General features: G+C 41.3%; 1 protein-coding gene across 12 annotated transcripts in view; it reads left to right on the top strand.

Annotated features, from left to right (window-relative positions):
- ENOX1 (ecto-NOX disulfide-thiol exchanger 1) overlaps positions 1-19,079 on the top strand; it is a 597,973-nt gene that overhangs the window by 494,000 nt on the left and 84,894 nt on the right. The window lies entirely within an intron of this gene.

Raw genomic sequence — 19,079 nt, 5'->3', positions numbered from 1 at the left:
AATAGACAATCATTATACCTTTCCATAATACACAAACAAATGTTTTTGGATTTTAACTACATTTCATTTAAACTCTGAGCTCCTTATAGGAGCAGACACTCTAAATTATGAAGAGTGTTTTCTGAGTTGTCAGTTTTTCATGAAAATTCACCATAACATAGGTACAAAGGAATTTTTTTTTTTTTTTTTTTTTTTTTTTTTGAGATGGAGTCTTGCTCTGTCACCCAGGCTGGAGTGCAGTGGTGTGATCTCGGCTCACTGCAAGCTCCGCCTCCCAGGTTCATGCCATCCTCCTGCCTCAGCCTCCCAAGTAGCTAGGACTACAGGCACCTGCCACCACGCCCGGCTAATTTTTTGTATTTTTAGTAGAGGTGGGGTTTCACCGTGTTAGCCAGGATGGTCTCAATCTCCTGACTTTGTGATCCGCCCGCCTTGGCCTCCCAAAGTGCTGGGATTACAGGTCTGAGCCACCATGCTTGGCCTGGAATTTTTTTTTAATTTCACTAAGAATTCAAACAAAGACTTTCCAAATCTTTCAGCTACTAAATCAAATTAGGAACTCATAATTAGGTTCGGTTGGAACTAGCAGTATCAGCCTATCTGAATAGTTATATATGTAGCTGGAAGCTTTATGTTAAAAAAAAAGTAACAAAAATAATAATAATAGGGCTCTCTGACCATCCCATTGATTTCTTTGAATAGCAGGACAACCTTTTCTTCTGATTAAGTATTTTCTGGGTGATAGTACTTCTGAAAGATCCTTAAAAATGCCCATCAGGAAGATTATAATCAGGCACAAGCTTAAGAAGAGGCTCACTGCTACCCCATCACCAGCCAGGCACAGAAGAAGGAGAGGGTTACTAAATACCAGACCAGGGCACAGCAGCTGACTGAAGGGGCCAACTGCAAGGGGCTCTGTCATTCACACTGGTAGAAACTTCCTTTTAGGAAGCACTGAATGTAACTGAAAGCAGGCTCACCCGAGATTGGCTCAGAACTTGGCAGAGGGACAAGAGAATTCAGACACTGAAAGTGAGATGGCTCAGTCTGAGGCCACATGCCAGGATCTAAGCTCCGGTCACCAGCAGACCCCAAGGGCAGGGGTGTCTGTGTTGAGTGGAAGCATAGAAGGTTAAGCTGTTTTCACATGTAATGACACCCGAGGGCACCATCTCCTGAAAGAGAAATAAACCAGTGGGGTGTGTCCATCACTGACCACTGAATTAAAGACAAGCAAGCATTTTCTCTTCTGGGAACCCAAGGGGGCCAAACAAGGAAATGTGATGGATCAGAACTAATGTGGCTTAAGATGATAAAAGAAATCTTGCAAGGTGGGCTGAGTAGCCTGCTTTCTTCCTAAACTCTAACAGAGTTTCATTTGCAAAGGAGCCAAGGCTTTCCTGTTTCTTTCCCTTTTTTTTTTTTTAATCTTGCTAATCTTGCCCAAGGAATTCAAATAAATGTTTATTTTGGGTGAATTTTTAAGTTCCCTAATTTCATGTGCAGTTACAATTCCCTTTCCATAATGGATATGCTCCTGAAAAGTGTAGAAATTTTTTTTTGTAAATTGCTTCACCTTTTAAATGCAAGAAAACAGATGCTATTTAAATTATCCTGTCGCAGAAGATTCCATTTCAATGGAAGCACTCCTTCTGCCCAACCAGACTGTGTTTGTTTTGTAAATTCACACTTGGAGCCTAAACTGTCTTTAAGCTTAGCCCCTTTATAATCCTATTTTTATGTAGCACCTATCAATGCCATGATTCTTGACATCTCTGTCATATATGCACAAACTTTCCATAATCTGGTATTTTATATAAGATTAATCTGTGTTGCTGACATTGGTGTCTATGGGACCAAGGACTTTCCCTAATTAATACTCTTAACTACTCAACTGTGCCGCACCTCCATGAAACTCAGTTGAGGCCTAGCTGAAGTTCTTAAATAATCCATACCTGTTTGATCCTAGCTTAGACCTGGGTGGCGTCTCCACAAGGTTTCCTGTGTGACAGCCCAGGATGTTCCCAGCTCCTGTCAGGCTCTGGCTTCTTGCTTAGTGCTATGAGTCCCTTGAGCCTGGTGGAGGGCTTGAGCTGATGGGCAGTTGGCAGGGAGAGAAGAATGAGGACATTAGCAACCAATCTTCAGAAAGGGAGAGCCACCGAGGCCTTGACCTGGGAAAGGTTAAGACGCATGGCCAGGGAGCAGTACAGGGTCACCGCACCGCCGCCTGTGTGCAGCCCAAAATGCCCTGATGCTTATTGACTGCCAGGAACACCATTATCTACATTACAGTTTATTATGTGTTCTGGGCATTTCATTCTGGTAAGGTTTGATGCAGGATCATTACATAGGAGAGTGGATTTAATCCTGTTTCTGTAGCAGGCTTTAAGGACACTGAGGGAATATTTATGTAATAAGATGCAAAGTTGCTATGGAAAATACTATAGCAACCTAACGTCTTACCAGAGCCAAGCAGCCACTTGTAACAGCAATCTAAATTTACATTTATTTAGTGTCATTTTATCGACACTTTTAGTATCTCATTCTGACAGGATGTTAAAATATGTTTTCAGCTTGCATTTGAGCAAAATTAACACAGTGTTGTTGGAATTTAAGTGCGGTTTGCACAACTTCTAGAAAAAATCAGGATATTTTTTGAAGGAGTTTAGATGACAGAATCTGGGCAAGTTTGTAAGCTTTTTATTGTTGTTGTTGTTCTTTCCTAAACACAGGAGAGAATTCTTCAGTAGAATTTATTCCTAATTTTCCATTTTCATTTATAAGCAATACACAGGAATCTCTGATTTTGAAAAACGGATTATCCTTTACAACATCGATGAATTTTGTCAAATGCTCACCTGTGCTTCTAGCAGATGCTTATAGAAAACACTTTCAGTAGGTCACCTCATTGCGCTCTAGCAGCATGTAACATTTTAAAAGATAAAAGTTGTTTTTGAATAAAAATAATACCTGGTCATTTTTGAAAACCTAACAACTAAGAATAATGAATAAAGAAGAAAACAAAATTGTGTTATAACATTACAGAAGAATGTTTTGGCTTCTAATTTTTTTCTTTTGCACAGTTAACTACTTAAGTATTTTTCCATGTATTTTTTAAAGCTCAGTAATAAAATTCTACATGATTTTGGTTTCAGACAAGAGTCCTTGTGTAACAAGTAAGCCTTTGTTAAAGGTTTTCTTTTTATGTATTAATGGAATAGAAAATAGAGAACAAATAAGTTTGTATTCTTCTTGGATCATAGGCTCTTTCCTGTGGACCTTTGAGAGATGAAGCTAAAATCTTTGAGGTGGTCAGGGTAGATTCCTGAGGTTATTAAAAGCATGGTAACTGGGCCAGACCTTCCAAAGGCATCTTTTAGGTCCCTTGAATGTGAGTATGGCAGAGAAGCTATATATATGTAGGCCAGTTGGTAGTGGAAAAATAGTATCTATTGATTTTCTTCTCTGCCTCTCCATCTGAAATCTTGAAGTGTGACTGTAACATTGTTAAAGTAGGACACCGGCCAAAAGAATCAATACTAGGCCATATTAAAACATACACTGTTACCAGCCTCTTAGCACAGTGATGTGCTGTTTATGAACATCATTGTCCTAATTCTCGTCTGCTTTTATACTGTATTGTTCATCAAAACACAGTAGGTGACATAAAGCTATTATACTTTGACTCCTAATGCTGTTGCACATGAGCTTCATTAATCAAAGACTTGAAGATGCTAGGGATACTGCATGAACACAGGAAATGAAGACAGGATGATGTCTTGTAGAATTCTAGTAACCATAGGTAGTTAAGAGCCACATAACTAATTTAAAAAGTAAGTACTTCCTTCCCTTTCTTGGAAATTCTACTTGCCATTATATGATACTTAGAAGCCCTGGAAATTGGAGTTTATAGGAAATTATTATTATAGTAAGCTCTCCCACATCTAAATGGCTTAGAGACCCTTCTCTTTCACTTGACTGAATGCTCTTGATATCAAAGAGGGAGCAAGAGCTCAGCAACTCTTCTCCCCAGTTCTAGGACACAATGTGTGAAGCCTTCTAGGAAGTGGCTAGAGAAAGAAAATTTTATTTTAGACTCCCATCACTAGCAGAGAAGTAGGAAGAAACATTTCTGGAGCGAAAGTTACAAGAGAGTCTATTTAAATTGTAGCATTTCCGGCAGGGCATTGCAGGGTCTTTAATGAGCCCCCTTTAAGTTCTAGAGCTGCTGTGTCCCAAAGGCCCTTGCTTTCTACTTGGGGCATGCTGGTCATTGCAGCTCAAAGCAGTTACCTAAATTTTCAGTTCTCAGAATTAGTTTAGAAACATCTAAACATTGAACACTAGGGTATTGGTTAATTAGTGGTATATCCATGAGCAGTCTTGAAAGAAACCATGGTTTAGACTATATAATGGAATGAAAGAAGGTTCTCAATATGTTGTGAAGTGATAAAAGCAGTTACAAACCAGCATGGATAATTCCAATTGTGTATGTATGTGTTATATTCACAATTTATGTTAGGGGAAAATCTGTGAGGATATAGGTCAAAATATTCAGACTGATTATCACCAGATGGTGTAATTACAAGTGATTTTTGTTTTTTTTTTTCTATGCATTCCAAAAATGTCCTCAATATATGCATGTATTATTTAAATAATTGAAACTACAATAAATATTAATTTATAAATTACCTAGGAGAATCTATGAAAAAATCCATGTTGATTGAGGAATACTCCCTAGACGTTTCCAGTCATTCTGGAAAGTCAAGAATAATAAGGAAGAGTAACTAGTATCAGATAATGATAGTTTATTGAATTGCCTTCTTTTGCTTTAAATTAGGGAATTTCCACATTTAACTCACCATAATATGCTTACCTTCCCAGGCCACATAATCTTATAATTTCCTATTCTAAGAGCTAATCATATTGGTATAAATATTAAATAATTGATCCAAGAAATAATTCAAATTCTAAGCCAGGCAGAAATGTTGAGTTCTTACCCACAGAGAGATTGGCAATGATGAGAAGTTATGTTATTTACCCAAGATTGTAAGTGGAAAGTCTAGAGCTCAACAATAGCTTTCTCCTTTTCAGGTTAATGACCCTTTTATGGCACCACTGAATTTTATGGGAAAAGGACTCTAGAATCTCTTTCAAATGCCTTCAGTGATACCATAAGAGTCAGTAATCAAATAAAATCAACCAAGGATTTTGAGTGCCTGCAGTGTACATGGTGCCATAATGCCTTTTGGAGGCAAAGGTAGCCTGGAGATGCTTATTACCTTAAAATATTAATCCAGACAAAGCCTACTGGGGCTTCTGCTTGGTCTTCCCATCATTTTCTGTATTTTCCCACTAACTGGAAGGAGATTTGCTTCAACATAGGCAACGCACCCAGCAAACTCTTTTTAAGCCCATCCCAACAGAAATGCCACCCTTAAAAAATATTCTGGAAATTGGTACCACCCATTTGCTAACTGAGTGACATTTATTTCCTGAAAGCAGAGTCTGCTGTATGGCTTTAGACAAGAAAAAGAAGAAAAGGAAATGCTTTGAAGAGGTGAAGTGCATAGGGTTGTTCACTGCTGTGTTACGTGTTTCCTTTGGTAACCATACACACTGTCACAACCCATGTTTTCCATTTCGTAAGTCCCCAAAAAGATAAAGACAAAAATGAAGACATTCCTCAAACCTCAGGCACATGCTTGATGGTTGATCTGAAATGATCTGAGCTACAATATCAGCCCTTTGATTTCCCATCTCATCCCGTGTTTTCTTTGCACCCCCAGGGTCTGGGAGAGCCTACCTGAGGATCACCAGTTTATTGATTCACCATCTAATTTCAAGACTTATTGAAATGCCTCTCCCTGTTTCTCTGTTCCTGAGGCTTTTCTTTATGAGATGTGCCTCTCAATATAGCTTAAAAATAAGAGTCTGAGGGACCTCATCTACAGTAATATCAATCTTCTTGAGATTCACAGACTCAGGGAAATTCTGATCTTGGAAGTAATATGTCTTCTCCCTTCCCCCAATGTCCTAAATTAATGAGAAAAATGAATTTTGGTACCCCCAAATAATGATAAGTTGAGCTGCTGAATAAATACCACAAGTTTATATTGGATACTTGTGATTTTTTTTGTGATTACAAGTTTTCAGGCACAACTTAATCTACAACATATATTTAGCAAATCTTTTGGAAGTAGGATGAGAGATTTTATTTTTCTTGTAGTGATTTACCAGTCAGTTGTTTATGAAATGTCTCCACGTGCAATACTAGACTTTTCTAGTGTAGTTTATCTACTGGGCCTCCTAAAGCCATCCATTTCTCTACCCTTAGTCCTTTGCCTCCACAAATTGTCTTAAACAATGTCATAATACAAAGCAGTGATAAAATTAAAACAACAAATATTCAGTAAATTCTCACAATGTGTGTGGGACCATATCCTTTGTCTTCTTTACAGTGCCAGATTAAGGGGAAAGAATAGCTAACAAAGTCTTAAAAGACTGAGACTCAGACTTGGATCTGAGAGGGTTGCTTATCTCCTCTGAAAAATCCTCGTAGCATAACATCAGTTCTGCTTTTCCTGGAATAGTGTCAGATCATGGGTCCTCACAGTCTCTGCCCACTGTGCCCTCCAAAGTCATAGCCAAAAACTAGTAGATTAACATAAAGAAGTGTGAGGGCATAAACTTGAACATAAAGAATGCCCAGCCCACTATATTATACATGGTAGGGGGGCAAGATTTTGTTAAATGAATGGATAGGAAATTAAAATTAGGAAGAACTAATTTTTAATCTGTTGGGGGATTTTTTTTCATTTTGAAGAAAAAAAAAAAACAAAAAAACCCTATTACCTATTTAATCCTCACAGTACCGACTACATTTTTGGATAAGAACCCTGAAGTCTCTTGGAGGTTTAGTTTCTTGCCCTAAGCCTCATAGCTGGTATCTGGCTTCAGAGCCCCTTCTCTTTCTCTAGCGCTCCTGTGCCTCTCTTCTCTATATAATTCACATCCACTCTACTCTGTGAGGTTGGCAGGGGTAGATATGTGGGATGCAGAGCACTATGTTATGTCGAGTGTGTCTCTCAGGGTGACTATGCCTCAGACACACCCAGTAGTCCCCAAAGTATCACCTGTGTGTGGTGCCCCCTCCCCTCTGTGGAATTCTGCTTCCATCATTATATATCAGACGCTCGCTCTGTATGTTACTCTTTTTGGTAGGAAGAAGGTGATGTTCTTTCAGGTCATTAAAATATGGAGGACTATGGCAAGGAGAAGGATGGGGCTAAGAGGAAGATGAGTAAATGCTTTTTAAACAGCTCTACCTTTTTTTCTAATTAAGAAACAGCTGTTTGGGCAAGTTTACGAAGTGACCTTGATTGAGTTAAAGAGGTAACGACTGAAGCTTTTTTCTGTAGAACTAGGTTGCAATTTTTGCAAATGATAAACTATATCTTGATTTAATTTTCTCTTTCTTTCTTTTCTTTCTTTCTTTCTTTCTTCTTTCTTTCTTTGTAATTGAAAGTCATTGGGTTCTTGGACTTTGAAATAAGAAATAAAATTTAAAATGGACTTTTTGACCCTTCTATGTAACACTTAGGCTCCTAAGGAATATTGTAATTGATGCTGGATCATCAGTGTCATGTTAACAAAGCACTTTAGATGAAACTATCCATAGTCCCTTCCCTCTCAAGTTCAATAAAAAGCTAGTAACAAGAGAGCTGCCTTCTCAGAGGAATTCTTTTAACCTTTCAGAAACAAAATATTTTATGCTAATTTCTGCTTAATTGGAAGGAAGTCATTTTTTAAAAAATCATTGAATTTGGGTTTGAAGTCTATTCCATCGCTGACCTCTTTAATTCAATCAAGGTCACCTCATAAACTTGCCTAAACAGCTCTGTTTCTCAATTAGAAAAAAAAGAGCTGTTTAAAAAGCATTTAGTGTTTGATTAATAGTGCTTAACTGACACCTCAGCACTGGCAGAGGCTTTTTATTTATTTATTTATTTTGAGACGGAATCTCGCTCTGTCGCCAGGGTGGAGTGCAATGGCGCGATCTTGGCGCATTGCAACCTCTGCCTCCCGGGTTCAAGCGATTCTCCTGCCTCAGCCTCCCAAGTAGCTAGGACTACTGGTGTGTGCCACCACGCCCGGCTAATTTTTCGTATTTTTAGTAGAGATGGGGTTTCACCGTAATTATTAGCCAGGATGGTCTCGATCTCCTGACCTCATGAAATGCCCGCCTCGGCCTCCCAAAGTGCTGGGATTACAGGCCTCCCAAAGTGCTGGGATTACAGGCGTGAGCCACCGCGCCCAGTCACAGAGGATTTTTAAGGAGGCTCTGGTAAGAATAAAACATTGCTATCTGAAAAATTATACTCATCAGAAACGCAAAACAAATCATTTTAATGAACAAAGCAAAAACTGTTTTTTTGTGGAGATGTGAGAAAGGTTATCATGCTCAATATATAGAGGGTTTAAATGTCTGAACAACTCTCTCCCAGGGAAAAATTGCTGTAATTTATCCATCCAGACAGTTTATAAAATACATGCATTTCCCCTGCCCAAGGACTCCAAGACTAATGCTGAGTTTGTCAAAGCAAGATTTTGTAGCACTCAAACTCTGGGGATAAAAAGAAGTGATGATGTGTCCAGTTGAAGAATGTAAACTGAAGCCATCTGAATCACTGAAATATTGAGAATTCCGAAAATAAGTCCTTGGCTTCCTTCTGCGTTTCCTCCCCACTGTCGGGCCTAAGCACTGCCAAGCTCACTATCATACTCTCTTTGGGAGAGAGGCTCATCTGGGTGGTAAGAGTGTTAGAATGGCTCTGAGAAAGGGGCTTCTATGAGTGAGAACCAGTGTTGTTGGCAGGGGGAGTTTAGAATCACTGAATACAGTAAAGAAGTAACTTTGAGCCTGGGTACAGTGATTCACACCTGTAATCCCAGCACTCTGGGAGGCCGAGGTAGGCAGATCATTTGAGGTCAAGAGTTCCAGACCAGCCTGGCCAACATAGTGAAACCCTGTCTCTTCTAAAAATACAAAAATTAGCCAGGTGTGGTGGCACACACTTGTAATCCCAGCTAGACGGGAGGCTGAGGCAGGAGAATCGTGTAAGCCCAGGAGGCAGAGGTTGCAGTGAGCCAAGGTCACACCACTGCACTCCAGCCTGGGTGACAGCAAGACTCTGGAAAAAAAAAAAAAAGTAACTTTGAGCAGATGAGGTCAGAGGGCCCTTGAAGTACCTTGGTTTTATTTCTGGCATGGCTTGGCAAATAATATCCCTTCACCAAGCCTCAGCTTTCTCAGCAATGACATGAGGCTCATCCTGAGAGTTCCTCAATAAGGCTGTGAGAAATAAACAATTAATGGATTCTGTGGCATTTTGCAAATACCAGGCACTATGGCAATGTGGAGAGTTGATATTGGTGTAGAGCAGAAGGTGTGAATGTGTGGTTCATGGCCCTGTCTGCACATGAGAATCACCTGGGAAACTTTATACACATACCAATGGCCGCAGGTTAATGCCCAGGCATCGGTGTTATTAAAACAGTCCCCAGGTGATTCACTGCACAAAGAATTGAAAACCACTGGCCTGTAATGTGAGGATGACGGCTGTCACATAGTGCTTAACTGGCACCTCAGCACTTGCAAAGGCTTTTTAAGGAGGCACTGGTAAGAATAAAGCATTGCTACCTGAAAAATTATACTCACCAGAAATGCAAAACAAATCATTTTAATGAACAAAGCAAAAACTGTTTCTTTGTGAGGATGTGAGAAAGGTTACCTCTTTTCCCACCTATTAGGTGGGAAAGAAGGACAAAATGGGTTGAGGTGAGGTAAGGTAATGTGGGAATGAGAAGAAAACAAAAATGGAGTAAAGGATAAAAATCTGTAGTGGACAGGAAGTGACTGACATAGGCAATGATAAAGGAGCAAAGAAAGGAGAAGTGAGAGGGAGTTAGTTTAAGTGGAGCGTGTGAGACCCAGGTGGAGAAGTCCCCTCACAGGTCTGTGTCGGGCACATTTGGAGTATCCTCTGGTTCACTGGAAAAAAGGGCGGCTTGAAAAGGGAGGGCAAGGGTGGAGGGTGGCCTGATATGAGTGGTGATGCAAGCCAAGGACAGAGTCCCTGCCTTTCTCTATCTCTAGGAGAATAGACAGGAACTGTTTGCTCATCCATCAGCAGTGAGAGAGGGAAGCAGGCATGCCTGGCCTCTCGCCAAGGAGAAAAGCCTCTGTGAATCTAGAGACTGGTGTGGTAAGCACGTGTACGCGGGAGGGGCCTCCTCTCCCACAGTGAAAAGGCTGGTCCCGGGGCCCGGTCAAGGGCAATTAGTTCCAGAGGTTCAGCCTGGCCTCTCCTGGGTGCAAGCCACAAGCCTGCCATAGCAGAAACCTTCTCCAGACATATGGCTGCAAAGAAAAGTAATGCACAACAATGTCGAGCAGATGAGGACAATGTGTTTTGGAGACACTGCCTGTAGGATTTATGAAAGCATTCAGTCACAGTGCCATTCCCGGAGAGGCATGAGGTAGCATTCAGCAAGGGGCAGGCCGATAGGTTAATGGAATGTGAGAAGACATGGCAGAGGCAGAGAAGCCCAGAAGGCTATGTTGGGTTATAAAAGCAGGAGAGAAGGTCCTTTCAGCTGTTGGAAAAGGCTGAAAGAAAGAAAATATGAAAAACTAATGAAAGAAATCTAAGACTAAAAGTCATGAAGAACGCGTTAGGAAGTGGGGACCTGGTCCCTAAAGGCCAGGGAGATGGCTCTAAAATGTTGGCATGCATCAGAATCACCCTGGAAACGCTGAAAGGCACATCCCTGGGCCCCATTCCAGAATCTCAGATTCATAACATCTGGGATGAGTCCAAGGTTTCTCATTTAAGAGATACCAAAGTGGTACAGATATCTCAAGATGCCAGCTACCTGTTTATACTGGGTCCTCCTACCTTGGTTGTACATTTAGAGAGGATGCAGATACTTTCTGTCCTATTGCCAGACACAAGTAAGTGTTCATAAGTCAACTTCGATGTTGGTAATGAGAACAGTGGAGAGGAGGAGGCTCAGAGACCGCTCAAGCACAGTCATTGCCCAAGCATAAAAGTAAAGTCTTGGTGTCCACTTAGTAGTCTGGATAGTTAATGTTTACCTAAGGCGGAAGTAACTTTCAAAAAAAGTTTTCTGTTCAACTCATGATTGCAAGTATTTGGCATTATAAAATAAAAACTTTACAAAAAAAAGATGCTACTCCTTGCAAAGAGCAATGCATAGAACTGAGAAGATACCTTAGGTTTGAGCTGGCCATCATTTCACATTTCATAGTGTGGATGTGTTTTATATGGTAGAAGCACCAGTTCAAATATTAATACAACTCTGTGTGTGTGCAAGTGCGTGTGTTTCTGTGTAGAGGGTACAGCAGGAGAGGGGAAATGCCACTTCTTAAGGGGAAAGTTTCTTGATGAAAATTAGAAATGACCACTTGTTAAAAAGGAAAGAAATTTGTAAGATGGGAGGAAAAAGAGGTCACTGCTTTTATACTGCAGACTGGTGAGAAAATGAGAGGAGTTGTTTTGGAGGGAAAGATTGCTGTTTAAAATTTCTCTCTTTGGACAAGAACAACTACTAGTTAGGATGAAGTCACACAGGGCCAAGCCCGTGGTGGAGTGCTACACCCAAGGGAGGTGCACTGTCTGCAGGGGAGGGGTTACAATTCCTGAAAGCCAGTGTCATTTTATTATCTAGCTTGGCTTAGCTAAGTCTGACTTTCCAAAAAAAGAATCCTTAAAGCCTTTAGAAGACTTTTAAAAAATGGCCCTATAATCTTGGAAATCAAAATAGGGACTGAAAGTGAAAAAGAAAACTAAAATCTAATTAAAAGAAAAGAGTGGGGGAAAGTGCCCCCTCCTGAGATGCTCCTGCCTGGCCTTGGGGCTCAGAAAGAAGCAGCCTGCTCGCCTCTCCCTCCATAGCCCTGGCACCTCCTCCTGGAGATCACTGAATCTTTTGGTAAAGCAGTGTCCACTGTGCAGGAGTCCCTCTCTGCTTCCCTTCAGCTTTTCAATGTGTGAGCTCAACTGCTGCCTTCCAAAAAGAGCCTCCCCCAGCTCTTATGTTCCAGCCAGAAGCCTTCTCTCCCTTATTTGATTCCCACTACACAGAGTGAGGATGGCCCCTCCTGGAGCCCTTCTAACCAGCTTCTACCAGGTTCCGTATCTATAGCTCTCCCTGCGGCTGGGCTGAGAGCTGCAGAGGCCAGGCCGGGCAGGGGCTGAGAGCCCTGCTTCCCCGCCCTGTCCCCGGCTTGGCCTAGAGTAGGGGGCTCAGCTCATGCTTGCAGCATTCACTTCTGATGTGTTTCCCGGAGGACTCTAAAGACATCCTCACCTGACAGAGCATCCTTCAACAGCGTTTTAAATGATAGACTTATCCTGCTTTTGCAAGAAGTGAACATGTCTCTTTCCTTTGCTTATTTTCCTCTGAGGAAAATGGGGATGGTTTTGGGTCGGATCAGAGGATAATAATGTAAACGGGAAAGTGATAAGGCATGATGTGAATTCTCCATAGTGGCAGCAGCCCAGCAGCACCTCCTAGTTCTGCTGCTGGTGCAGAGTACTTCCTCAGGAAGAGCTCTCTGGAGGAAGGAGCAGAGAATTTTTTTTTTTTCCTGAGTCACCTGCTGCCCATTGTGCCTCCAGACTCACATTTACGCCATCATAATAACAGGATCTAGCTTAGCTGCACTCTTGAAATTACCCGTATTCCACTGGCCTCACACAAAGATGGAAATAGACACTGCATTGTGCTTCTGTTTAGCTTTCCCTAATAATAGCTAATGTGCAGATTCGAATACACACTGCACATGTGAAATGTTATGTCAGTGCTAAGTTGTAATAATAATAATCCCGCAAAAATGTAGCAGAAGAAATTTCCGTGAGCAATTTGAGAAAGATTGCTGCTTCAGTGGTGATACAGGTGTTATTGAAAAGCAGATCAATTGTACTTTGTTGGTACCATAAGAGGCTCTCCAGCAGGAGACAGGCTGTTGGCAGATGTCATCCTAGGATACTTTGCAGCTCTATGCCTGGCCACTGGGAGGCACTGATGGCAACAGCAGCCATTGAGAATGAGGCCACCAATGATGATGGACCCTGAGCCTCTATTGATCTTCTGACATGGTACTGGTCCTTGTCTTTGGCCTTCATTAGCCCAAGCAAAGTAGACTCAGGGGACAGAGTTCATGGGAGGTCAGCATAACAGCAGAGGAGTTTCTGTAACCTTTATTCTAACTGAAGGCACAGACACTTTAAAAATCAAACATAGGTGAGTTCAGCTGGATGGGGTGAATAGTCTCATACTGGATCTTTGGGAATCCTGAGATCAGCATGGGTCTATGGACAAAACTCTCTCAATAAAGCATTATTAGCAACTCAGGCTCTTGGGCTCTGGGATTAGTGGGTATCAGTGTGGCCGTTTGAGAGGAGAGGGACACGGGGCAGAAAGTAGGATCCCTAAGTGGTTCCAGCCAGGCCTCAAGATTTCCTGAAGGGTGAGTTTAACTTCTCCATAAATCATCCCCAAGTTTGTCCTGCAGAAAATACCTGCATGTTTATTTTAAAACAAGATCATCCTCTCTGCTTTTGTAGCAGTCTCTCTCCAGCAGAACACTCCCCAGATAGAGCCAGAAATTGAATGTTTTACTGCTGTTAGGAGCAAACTAGCCACTACAGTAGGGTCCCTGGTTTACTCCTTTCTCTGGGATGGGCGGCAGTTACATGGAGCTAAGCTACCCGGGTGGCATTACATGGAGGAATATAGTCCTAGAGCCACACTGTTTACCTCCAACCAGCAACCTCTGTCTCCCAGAAACTCACTTCCATCATCTGGAAAATAGAAATAATAATCGTATTGACTGTATCATGTTTTCATGAGGGTGAAAGGATACTGTGTAAAGAATATGCTTACCTCAGTGCCTGGCACATAAAAATCATTAGCTGTCACTACTACTGTTGCTATTCCCATTACTGCTACTGTTATTTGAAGAAAACAGAATAGTGACTGTGCCTTTTGCCCAAATCTTCCATAGGAGATAGCCAGGGCAAGGGGCAAGCTGAGCTCACGGGACCTGGGCACGGGGATGCAACAGGGCTGCCTTCCCAGGTGCAGAACATGGAGTCGGGGCTCATACAAAAGGAGATCAAGGAATAAAACCGGAATGACAAGCCAAGCATGTGGTTCTTTCAGAAGCATTTCTCCAAACAAGCCAACCACAGCCCCAGTTTAGGAATCGGGATAGAATGAGCGGCGGTTTGAGCAGTGGCTCTCAGAGTGTGGTCTCCAGCAGCATCAGCACCACCTGGGGACTTGGAAGAATGCTAATTCTTGGGCTTCCTCCCAGACAAACTGAACTGGAAACTCTGAGGGTAGGGCCCAGAAAAGTGTGTTTTAATATGCCCGCCAGGAGCTTGTAATGCAGGCCAATGTTTGGAGAACACTGGGTTAGAGTAACACCAGCTGCTATATAAAGATGGCCTAACCAAAAAAAAAAGTGTTACTTTTTGGGCACACAACAGTCCAAGGCAGATATTCTGGGCCTGTGGGCACCTTTCCTCCATGTGGTGACTCAGAGACCCAAGCTCATTCCAGCATCAGGCAGAGAATGAGGGACTGTGCAGAAGGCATCCTCACTCCCCCTAACGCTCCATTGATGAGAACTGCTCACATGGCACCCTCTAGGGCAGTCACCTCTCAGGAGCAACACTGCTGTATACAAAGAGAAGCATGAGTTTGAGTACACAGCGTGATAATGTCTGTGCCACAGAATAGCATCTAAAGACCTCAAGGCACCTCACAAGAAGATTCAGAATGCAGAGAAGCAGATAGGAGCTGGAGAGAGTCCCTGTCACTGGGCCATAACTACAGCTCCCTTTCACAGGGAAGCAGGAGGCAGGATCGTGGCTGAGGAGGCAGCCGTTGAAGGCACACAGATATTGTGGTGACATTTGCCAGGCCAGCCTGCCTCCGCCCTCCTGTGTTCAGGGGCTATTGGTACAACTGCCTTCCTGGGTAGCAGCCAATGAAATTCTTGAGAAAGACTTTCTTTGCATGTGGGAAGGAAATCTACAGTTCAGCAGTGTCCTTCCAGCATTTCAGGAGGACATCTGGCAAAGTGGAGGGGGAATGTTAAACACAGAGTTCCCCAAACACACAAAGACTAAGAGTTCTGGAGAAACACAGATATTGTTAGAAACAATATGTTAAAATGTTTTATTATTTAGTTACATCTTGCCTGAGCATGAAAAAGATATTAACAGATTGTCAGCTTACTGGGACATAACCCAAAACAACTTACATTTTTCATATATTGCTAATTATTTTTCTGAGCCTGGCTCAGGCTGGTAAAACAGATTTCAAGGCTTTCTCCAGATTATTAAAGAAGTTAAGCATGGCATTATCTGTTCCCATGGAAACACAGTAAGACAGGAGACAGAAGAGGAGGTCACTTTGACCATAATTAGTATAAAGAATAATGGTTTATATAGAATCTAGTAAAGAATATAACAAGATGCTGCGATACCTTTAAGCCTTTTCTCCAGCAGTGCAGTTCAATCTTTGATTGATTTTCATACACTAGTGTCACTTTGGTCGTTTTTTAGTCTAGTGCTAAGTTTTGAAATATAACAATCTTGCCTAGCAAAATTTTTCCAATTTTGTTATTTCATTTTTGATCCAATCAGAAAATTCCAGTATTCAGAATTTTTCTAAAGTGCTGAGTAAGTAGAAATGGATGACTGTGCTGGCCTTAAACTTCTTGTGAATGCTACAGCTCCTCACCATGTTTTCATAATAAATACATAAATGGGTGGTTGGTGAATTAATTGATGGTAATCCAGAGGTACCACTAGATTCAGCAGTGCCTTTAAAATCACCAACAAAAGATTTAATCATATTCAGTCTGGTTGACATTTAAGGTGTCTAATTCTATTCTTTTTTTATTATCAGAAATTGGTAATCCATATGCGGCGTCTCTTAGATATTCCACTTGTTGGCACTCGGTGCACTCCTTAGGAATTCCTACCGAAAGATGCACACTGTACTTTTTTTTTTTTAATCCTTATGCTTATTTGGATAGTGGATTCACTGTGCAGTCTCATAAGGTAAATTTTATCATGGAAGCTTGATGACACATTTTTTCAAAACTCTTTAATTTAGTACAGTATTCCAGAAAGAACTGAAGAGAAGAGAGAGAAATAAAAAGAGTTGCCCTTTCCAATTTCTGAATTTTTAATATACTGAGAAATTATATTAAGTCAGAAATTATTAGGATTTTTTTTCTGTTACAGCTCTGGCACAAGAAGCATAATATAGCCTCTTCCAGGCAGCCTGGTCTGAGGAATAGATTCAGGGCTGCAGTATGACACTGAGTGATGTTTACAAACAGGTGGCCTGAAGCTAAGTGGAGTCAATATACAATTTCTCACCCTTTAGAAGATAACTACTTGCTGCCACATGAGTAACAAAATTTTTTTTTGTAAAAATCAAGCTTGAAATCATTTAATCAGGAATGTAAATCAGTTATGTGCCCCAATTATAAAAATGTTGATGGAATTTGCTATGGTATTGATTTTTTTTTTTTTTGGTGGGGGGAATTACAGCTGTTGTGGGTTTTTTTTAATGTGATGATATCACATTCCTATTCCGGGAATGCAAACAATATTATATCCTGCTTGGCAGGCACTGTAGTCACTTGGCTTGGCCAAGAATAAGAACTCTCAGCGGTACCATTCCATAGGTTTGTAAGCGATCCCCCTAAAATAATGGATGGTACACTTTGCTATATGTGTTTATGTTCAGATAATTTATTTAAATAATGCTGCTGGCGCATGCTTTATAGCTGCTTGCATTTTGCTCTACAGATTTCAGCATATCTTGCAGACTATGCAATTCATTTGGAAAATGTAATTTCCATCCCTGCATACTAATCGATTTCTTCACAAACACCTGCTATCAGTTATGATAATAAAAATGCCACTCTGAATTGAAAAAGGGCCAAATAGAGCTTCCTAAGGAAATGACTTAAGTGTCTTTGAATGCTACTAAATGTAGTAATGTGCCTATGTAGTGCCAACACTTTTTTCATCATTTGCATTTTCTGTGATTTTGCCCTATTACAACATCCCTCTCACAAATGATTCCTCATAACCATTTCCTTATGGCCTGGTAAACGGAGCTGTTAGGAGGTGGTATCTCAGGGTGTGGACAAGATCCGAAGCTGGGCTGCACAATGTTAAAAAGCACTGGCTCATGCTGCAGGGTACGTGCTGGATAATTTCTGATTTTATGAGTAAGTCTCTGAAAACTGTAAAAGTGGCTGCTCCTTGGTTTTGCACACACATACACCAAATAAAATCTCCTTTATTCATTCTCTTCAGCCTCCAGTTCATTCCATGCACCACTGCCAAACTAATGTTCCTAAATTCCAATTTCATCATGTCCTTTCACTACCCCAGCACTGTCAGTGGTTCTCAATTGGCCGCTCCATTGAACCTAACTTTCCCAGTCTTCTCCCATCACCTGACGTGGATCCCCTTTCTCTCACTGCTTCCAGGCAAACACTTGGCTTTTGGTCAAGTTTCTCTCCTTCTTGCCCCAAGCGTTCTACCTTTGATTTTCATATCTGGGCTTTTGCTTATGCTCTGGCTCCTGACTGAGAGACATCCTTCCCAAGTTCTTGGGGTTTTCATCTTCCAAAGCCCTCTTTTATTCCTTCAGTCTGAATTTTTATTTCTCTTCTCCAAACTCCTATAGGATGCATTTTTTTTGTCATGCATCTCGACTCATTTATTTATTCATTTATTCATTCAGCCAACATTTATTGAGTGCCTGCTGTATTCCAGACATCACACTATCCTTTCTTCCTTTGAAAGCAATAGTTTCTTTTTAAATGTGTCAGTTTCTACCAGATTAAGCTCTTTGAGAGAAGAGATGTATTCTCTCTCCTCTTTTTGTGGTCTGAGATGCCCACACAGACCTGAGCATAGGTAAATATGAAGTAAATGCATGTTAAGTAATTGATCCCTACTGGCTTGAGGTAGGGAAATTTCTGGGTAATTGCATGTTCTGTTTGATTAGTAGTTCAGTGTGTACTACACAGAGATTATCGTTTTGCAAGATGGAGTACTGTAAAACACTCAACTATAAAACTATTATTAACATAATTTGACGTTTGATATTTGAGGAGAGAATTCACTATGGTCTCAGAGCACCTCGGTAAAGCTTTATCACCATGGAACTGTAATGTGCAGGTAGAACACTCAGGAGGTGACCTCGATTTGGTCCTCTGACATGGGGAAAAGGGGCTGGAAACGCGCATGCACTGACGCCCTGGTGTGCAGTGGGCTCCACATCGTGCCCTTATCTACTGGAAGTTACATGTTTGAAGTTTCTGGTAACAAGCGTTTCAAATTTTCTTTCACTTTTCTGTTGCTTACACAAGTGGGGAATGGCTTTTCTGTGAGGGGGAAGATTAAAGGGAGACTGGTGGGAGAGTTGGTGGGGGAATGTGAGACTGGTTTTGGACAGCCTGGTAAGAACTAAACACATGGACCAATGGTAATCGAGAGCAGAGACTCTGGAGCCTGCAGCCTGGGTGTGAAGGCTTTCTGCTACTTACTTTGTGGGATTGGATGAGTTACATAACTTCTCTGTGCCATATTTTTCTCGTTTGTAAAGATGGGGATAAGACCAGCACCGTCATCACAGGCTCAGTGGGGGTATGAAGTGAGTGAGTTCATACAAAGCTCTTGATCCAGTACTTTATGAGTGCTCAGCAGGCTGTGTTGATTTTCGGAGAGACCCCTAAGCAATAAGGTAGAAACTAGGGAAAGGGATTTCCCTACCCTCAATCTTTGTTTAGTACCATTTGTTTTCTTTTTCAGTTTTGGCTATTTCTGAAGCCTTGAGATGTGTGAGACCCCGAGTTAACTGTCTTGGTTTCTTGATAAGATAGACATATGAATGAAGTCTGAATCTAAATGTGGAGAATTTGGGATTTCAGGGAGAGGTAT

This window comes from Symphalangus syndactylus, chromosome 15, assembly GCF_028878055.3.
Source record: "Symphalangus syndactylus isolate Jambi chromosome 15, NHGRI_mSymSyn1-v2.1_pri, whole genome shotgun sequence".
NCBI lineage: Eukaryota > Metazoa > Chordata > Mammalia > Primates > Hylobatidae > Symphalangus > Symphalangus syndactylus.
Note: the sequence above shows the minus strand (reverse complement) of the source record. Positions and strands in the feature narration are given on the sequence as shown.